Raw genomic sequence first — 7,425 nt, 5'->3', positions numbered from 1 at the left:
CCAGACAGTCTGGAGTGGCGCCTGCGCAGTGGGCCAGGTCGCGGCGTAGAGGCCGTTCTGACTTTGTTTGACTTCGCAGCGGTTCTGGCGGTTTCCCCGGTTCCCGGGTTCTGCACAACGCGGCTATGACAGTGCATCGAGAAGTTCAGTCCTTGCCCCGCATCCCGCAGGGAAATGTAATTTTTAAAGCCCAAAAATGTTATGAGCTTTAAAATCTAAAATATGAAAGTGTTTAAAGTGATGTTTGTGAACAAAGGGAGAACAAGTACACTTTGATGGGGCTGAGCGGTGAGACTTGGAAACTTGAGGTCGTATTTTCCTCTTAGTCCATTTACTCTCTGCAAAAGGAGAATGCATCACTCACCTCGTTGCCCATCACCCAGGGAGGCTCTCTGTGCGCATTTACCGGGTTGGGGGTGCCTCTTCCACGTGGTTGGGGGTCAAAGACCTAAATCACTGCCATCTCCCTGACCTAGGCAAGTCATCTCATCCCTCAGTCTCTCAGGATGGGCCTAGGAGAACCTGCCTCGTGGGGTGATTGTGGGGATGGAAGGAGAGAAACTTGTAAGTGCCTGGGACATAGTAAGTGCATACATGATTGTGGGGTGGATGGGAGAGCGGAAGCTTATCTGGACAGATTTGGTTTATCATCACTGTCATTGGTTGGCCGAATGTACCCCCTGTTGTCACTCCTTTGGGGCCCCTGGGATCTCTGATGGCTGACGCTGAAGGGAAGAGCAGCCTCTCAGCAAAGGTACCTGCCTGAAAGTTCCACATTCCCTCCAGACGCCTAGAACATTCCACCTCTCTGCCACTCTCCATCTCAGGGTGGCCGCCAGCCTTGTGTTGGGGAATAAACACACACTCTATGAATGACTGATGGTTTCAGCTGCAAATCCAGAGTAAATGCAAGTTGTCTGAAATGTTCTTTCCTTGGAGTTCATTCCTGGTGTTACAGTAAAGGTCTGTTTCTCCTTCATTCTCCGTAACTGCTTTTCTTCTTTGGTGACATCACGTGAGTCGTCTCAGACACCCCAGGTCCGGTGAGCAAAAAGCTTCTTTCTGGTCTTCTGCCTCCCTCTTGCCAGCTCCCCCCCAGGTCAACCTGTTCACCATGAGTAACCCTGTTAATCCCATAAGGGGCCCCATTCAGTGCGTCACCCTCCTGAGGCAGCTCCACTTAGCTAAGACACAGACACACATCGGGGCAGCCTCTGAAGCCTCCGTTCCTTCATTTTGCAAGGTGGGTAATGACAGAGCAGGGACATCGCCAACTTGGAGAAGCGCCGCCATTTTAAAGTTCCCCTTGATCAGAAACTGCCTAAGTCCAACCCAAAGGTCATCAACCTAAGGGCTAATGTCAAAATGACCATAAACCACAAATGACATCTCCAATCAGAAACATTACAATCCTAAGATAAACCGCTCCCCCCTCCTCCACCAGAAACATGCAACCCCATAAGCCCTCTTGGTGACTCCAACAGATGCTCATGTTGAGAACTGCTTTTCTTAGCTAATGCCAGAACCCACCTTTATCTACTCTGTTGGGCCATTTTACTGTTTCTCAAGCTCTTCGGGAACGTTCCCACCTCAGGGTCTTTGTACGCACTGTTCCCAATGAAACTGTATGATTTTCCTTCATGCTCTTCGGATCTCAGCTCAAATGTCATGCCTTCGGGGAGCCCTCCCAAACACACAATTTAAGCATCGCCTCCAATCTGTCAGTCTCAATCTCCTTGACTTACTTTACTTTCTTTGTAGCGTTCACTACTGCCAGAGATTACACAGTCTGGCCCTCTGTATCCGCGGGGGATTGGGAACCACAGATATCAAAATCCGGGGCTACTCAAGTTCCCTATATCAAATGGTGTAATATTTGCACAAAACCTACACACATCCTCCTGTATACTTTAAGTCACCTCTAGATTACTTCCAGTAACTAATAAAATGGAAATACTATGGAAATATTGGTATACTGTATTTTATTTGTATTATTTTTTATTGTTGCTTTTTTTTTATTTTTCTTTTCCCCAGATGTTTGCAATGTGCAGTTGGTTGAATCCAGAGATGTGGAACCCGTGGATGCAGAGGGCCACCTATATTCCATATTTATTAGTTTCTTTGTATGGTATCTGTCGCCCGCCACCAGAAGGTAATCTTCATGAGAACCAACACTTGGTCTCTTTTGTTCACCCAGTATCTAGGACAGTCCCCAGCATGGTGAGGCACCCGGTAAATACTTTTGAATGAATGAATGACTCTCATAGACTTTACCCTTCCAGTTGTGTATTCATTCATTCAGTAAGCACCAACTCTTGAATACCAATTTTTGGGCAGGCAATGGGCTTACTGCTGGGAGGTGTGCAATGACCATTCATATGGGGTGACCTGATCCTGGGTCCTCTCCCACCCCCAGCCTGCACCCCTAGTTACACCCATATGTTCTGTGGAAGAGGAAGGGTTAACAGTCCTGCTTCCCAAAGCCAGGGACTAGACTGTTGGGGCTGATTACCAGGGCTTTGGGTAAGAGGGGAGTGGAGGGGCAGCTGCTGACAAGTTGTTCCCAGGAATTGTTCAATCATCCTGGGGCTGAACACGTCCAGACATCCCTGAAGAGCAGCATGCGGGATGAGCCGCGGCTCCCTGCGGGGGACAGCAGCAACCTTCCACGCACAGCGCCAGGGCTGATCATCCCCACTGCAGGGCCCAAGCCCCTTCGCCACTGTGCTGTGACAGCCAGGGGGTTCTCCTGCTGCCTGGGCCCCGTCACAGCCCTGTCATTCACAGGGTGTAGTAGCAGAATTGTTGGATGCAATCCAACAGTTGGGTAAATAGGAGGTTTTAGGGGAAATTAAATAATTGAGAGTTATTCTGCATGAATTCTCAAGAAGAATACCTTTCACACATTAAAGCAGATTTGCTCAAATGCCGTCATGTCAGAGGCAATGCCAAAAAGAGAGTGCTAGTAGATTTGTAGAAATTTTATGTATTTAGATCAGGGTTTCCCTACCTCGGCACTATTGATACTTAGGGGTGAAGTGTTCTTAGTTATGGGGGCTGTCCTGAGCAATATAGATGTTTGACAGCATCTCTGTCCTCTGCCCACTAGATACCAGGGCAAGCTCCCTTGCTGAGACCACCAAAATTGTCCCTGGACGTTGCCAAATGTCCCCTGGGGGGCAAAATCTTCCAGGGATGAGAAGCACTGATTTAGATGTATGAACCCACTGAATAAAGGATATTGACTTCGCACTTGAAATCTGCAAGACCATGGGACTCGGGCTTCCTGGGCTTGAATCCTTGTCTTGCCACCTCTCCTCTGTGTCTCAGTCTCCTCCCATCTGCTCCGGTAGGCGCTTTGAGGCTTAGAAGAGTCGCCACATGCAAGGGGTCCCCAGCACTCCTGACACGTGGTGAGACTCAGGGAGCATCGGTTCTGATGAACAGCCACTGCGGTGGCCATGACTCCCTGGAGGGGGATTTATAATGCGGTGGTGCAGTTCTGTTTTACAATTTCCTATAATGCACTGTCGCATCTGGTGCACTGCCTTCACTTGGTAATGACCTTTTCTGTTCTTTTTTCCACTGTTCACGTGGGCCTGGTTGTTTATGTCTCCGCTGATGCAGTGCTTGGCGGTGGCCATCTCAATAAAGGGCAGAGGAAATGGGACTGACTCACCTTCTGTGCGCCTGGAATGCAAAGTGGAGGCCTGAGCTGTGGCCTCGGCGGGGCACGGAGGCCGCGATGTCCTGATTCTGTCAGCAGGGGGCAGCAGCAGCCGGGAAAATACCTGCTGCAGGAGGGCGGGAGGGCTGCCGTCTTTTGATCTACTTTGCTGCGGCTTTTATTTAAAGTTGAGCAAATCATCCCTCCAGAGCCACCCGGAAGCCCCCTTTCAAAGCCCGAGATACTCCATCTGCAGAAGCCAAGAGCTGCTTTTCCAGAACGTGCCACGTTAGTGCATCGCTGTCCATTTGCTCGCCAACTGAGAATGAGAGGCTGAGACATCCCTTGGGCGCCTCCCTTTGAGGCACGGTGCTTTGATTTACATCCCAGAGCCCAGAGCTCCTGAGTCCTGCTGGAGGGTTCTTCTCGCACCTGCCGCCGTCCCTCGCTGCCCACTTTCCACACTCCACGCATAAAGCCTGTGTGGTTATGTTCAAGGAGGGCCAAGGAATTCCGGGTGCCTCAGCCTGGAGCTATGTCAAATTCTGCTAGAGACAAAGTTGCGTGGGTCCCTGACTCTATACCCTTTTATTCCCTTCCCCAGTCCCCACTCCATATAACACCCTGTAGCTGCACGACAGCTTTTCTCAGCTCAAACATCATTTGCCCTCCACATCCTGCACACTCTGGACACCAGTGGCAGTCACCACCACTTGTTGTTACTGGCGGGGCACACTATGCAGGCTCTGGAGCCAGCCAGACCCCTGGGGTTCAAATCCCAGCTCCACCGCTTCCTTGTTGTGTAACCTTGGGCAGCTGACTACAGTTCTCTGTCCCTGTTTCCTCCCATGTGGAATGGGAGCATGAATAGATCCCTGGTCCTGGGATTTTGTAGTGGAGATTAAATGACTGGCCAGAGCAAGCCTCTTCTACCTACTGGTGCAAATCTTTGAGGAAGGACCATGTTTCCTTGGCAGCCGTCATATCCCGCTGCCTGGTTGATAGTAGGAATTCTGTAAATATGAGTCAGAAAGACTGCACTTTAGTGTGGGTCTCTGTAGGAATCATTATCTTAACCCACTGGTTCTCAAGTTCTCAAACTGAGCCGCTCGTGATACCAGTTAATAACATGCTAATAACAGCCAGGCCGGGTGCGGTGGCTCATGCCTATAATCCTAGCGTTTTGGGAGGCTGACGTGGGTGGATCACCTGAGGTCAGGAGTTTGAGACCAGCCTGACCAATACAGAGAAACCCCGTCTCTACTAAAAATACAAAAATTTGCCGGGTGTGGTGGCGGGTGCCTGTAGTCCCAGCTGCTCAGGAGGCTGAGGCAGGAGAATCACTTGAACCCAGAAGGTGGAGGTTGCAGTGAGCTGAGATCGCGCCACTGCACTCCTGCCTGGGTGACAAGTGAGACTGTCTCAAAAAAAAAAAAAAAAAAAAAAAAATCACTCATGGCTGGGTGGTCAAGTCCAATGCCGGGCTTTAGGACAGGGGACACTTTGCACTTACTATGTGGCAAGCCTGGAATAAGCACTTAAGCCTCATGGTAACTGCATGATGTGGGGACTATCATTATGCCCATTCTACAGATGAGGAAACTGAGGCACAGGGAAGTTCAGCAATATACTAGCCATGAACCCACCTTCTTAGCCACTGGCCACACTATCTCTGATGGAACATCTCTGCAGAGGTGGCACAGCCTCTGCTACCTCCTGCCATTCCTTTGCCTTGCTTGGAGATCCCTCTTCTTCTGCTTCTCTTCCTGCTCCTCCCCCCTCCACTGGGCTTTCTCCCTACCTTGGAGGCTTCTTTGCTCCCCGCTCCTGAAGCGGCTCCCCTAGGGCTCATCCTGACCCTCCCTTCCCTCCAGGGGCTTCCTGGTAAGCACTTTCTCTGTGACTTGACAGACAGCAGGCCACTCGATATGGCTGCGCTTGGGACCATAATACCTGTAACCTCCCTCTTCTTTAAAGAGTTACCACAGGGGTCAAAACTGACACCACGTAATGCCTAAGACATGCTTTGCAAACTGTTAAATGCTGGACAAAGGTAACAGCTGTCACGGCTACCATGATCAGCTCCGTTCAGAAGTTGGTTCCCTCATCGTCTCCTCCAAACATTTTTGGCACAAGTTGTCAGCACCCAAATATGGCATCTGGGAGCTGGAATTCAGCAGCCTTCTAACAGGTTGTGAAAATATCCATTAGATGTTCAGGCTACAAAGCTCTGGGGTGGCGGGGGGGGCTTTCTCCAATGGAACTGCAGGGGAAACACAGGTTGGCCGAGAGAAGAGCATTATCCGACTGGGCCAGTGGGGCGGGACTCCAGGCTGCCTCCTGAGCCTCTTGGAGCTGTAAACAGGCGTGATTGTTTTGGCAGGAGGCATCCCACTGTCAAAGAGGAAGCTGATGAGATGCAGAGCAACCCAGACGCTTTCAACTTCTTCCACTCAAGGGTGGTGTGCTCAGTGGTATGAGCACCCGGTAGAGGGACAGGAGGGCAGACATTTAAGTCAACAGGTCTGAGTTTAAAGTCTAAGCAAAAAACGTGTCTGTGGTCCACTCTCAGTATCCCCATCTCCCTTGCTGGGAAAGATTTTGAACATCCTACCAACTTAATCATTGTTGGGGAAAACACAGTTTTGGGATATGCTGAGCTGGAGAGTGAGTCCTGAATTGTGTAAAATACTCCCCGACTGCTGGACTTCACCTGGTCTGGTAACTCTTACCTGGGCTCCATCCATTTTCCAGAGGAGGAAACTGAGGCTCAGCTAAATGCACCAAATGACACGTGGACACGAAATAGCTAATAAGAAGGACTGAGACGAGAACTGAAATCTTCTCTCTCCAAACCTGACCCCCTTGGCTTACTGGCTTGGTGACCTCGGGAGAGCTCGTGAACTTCTCTGAGCTTCTGTTTCCTTATCTGTGAAGTGGGGCTGATGTTAAGACCTATCCCTGAGAGCTGTGAGGGTTCAATGGGATTCTACACGGACACCACTTGGCCCAGCCGAAGAGTAAACACTGGGTAATGCTCCCCGTTATTACTACTTTAGGGCACACAGTTGTTACATAAATAGAGGAGTGGATGAATAAATAAAAACACTCTTATCTCTACCAGGGACTGGAAGTTTTCTTTGTAAGAAGCCCATGAACTGTAGGCAATTTCCTTTTGATGACAATAAAATGCCCACTGAAGCAGTTTATGGTGGCAGAAGAATTGGGCCTCGCTTCCTCTCTGATTCACATTCTTGAAGATCTTTCCAAATGCAGAGAAAGGGCTGGCCCCAGATCATCCGAGATGGTCTCTCTGGTGATGCTGACAAGGTGACGTTTTGGATGATTATGCAAGAAACCTTCCAAGAACTGACCCTCTGCTCCAGCAAAAAGCTTTGAATTTTGCAAAACTGTCGGAGCATAGCAATTTCTCATCTGGCGCTGGCTCACCCGGTGAGCTTTGCAGGCATCCCAGAATTGTCTCTGAAACACTCTGCCCAGCCCATTGCCCTCTGCTCACTCCTCGAGAATTAACAGATGTGAGCGCTAGAGGAGAGGGTGACAAGTGGCCCGAGACCTGGAAAAGCCGGGGTGGTAAGAGCGGGGCGCAGGCTTCTTGCTGGAGCGAATCCAAGGCGGCCCTGCCGGCTCCCTGGTGAATACAGAGAGCATCAGAGCACGCTCTGTTTCCACAGCACGATGTTCAAGGACCTGGTCCCCTGCCACATTCGCTCTGGGCTGCGGAGAGCTGGCTGCTT

The 7,425-nt window shown here is 50.3% G+C and overlaps 3 protein-coding genes across 3 annotated transcripts in view; 2 read left to right on the top strand and 1 right to left on the bottom strand.

Moving 5' to 3' along the window:
* KCTD17 (potassium channel tetramerization domain containing 17) overlaps positions 1 to 7,425 on the top strand; it is a 357,579-nt gene that overhangs the window by 72,713 nt on the left and 277,441 nt on the right. The window lies entirely within an intron of this gene.
* Positions 1 to 7,425, top strand: part of MPST (mercaptopyruvate sulfurtransferase) — a 462,750-nt gene that overhangs the window by 211,656 nt on the left and 243,669 nt on the right. The window lies entirely within an intron of this gene.
* TXN2 (thioredoxin 2) overlaps positions 1 to 7,425 on the bottom strand; it is a 393,736-nt gene that overhangs the window by 313,861 nt on the left and 72,450 nt on the right. The gene's annotated exons all lie outside the window — the stretch shown is intronic.

Source organism: Macaca thibetana, chromosome 10, assembly GCF_024542745.1.
Source record: "Macaca thibetana thibetana isolate TM-01 chromosome 10, ASM2454274v1, whole genome shotgun sequence".
Lineage (NCBI taxonomy): Eukaryota > Metazoa > Chordata > Mammalia > Primates > Cercopithecidae > Macaca > Macaca thibetana.
The sequence above is the reverse complement of the archived record's forward strand: the minus strand, read 5'-3'. Positions and strand labels throughout refer to the sequence as shown.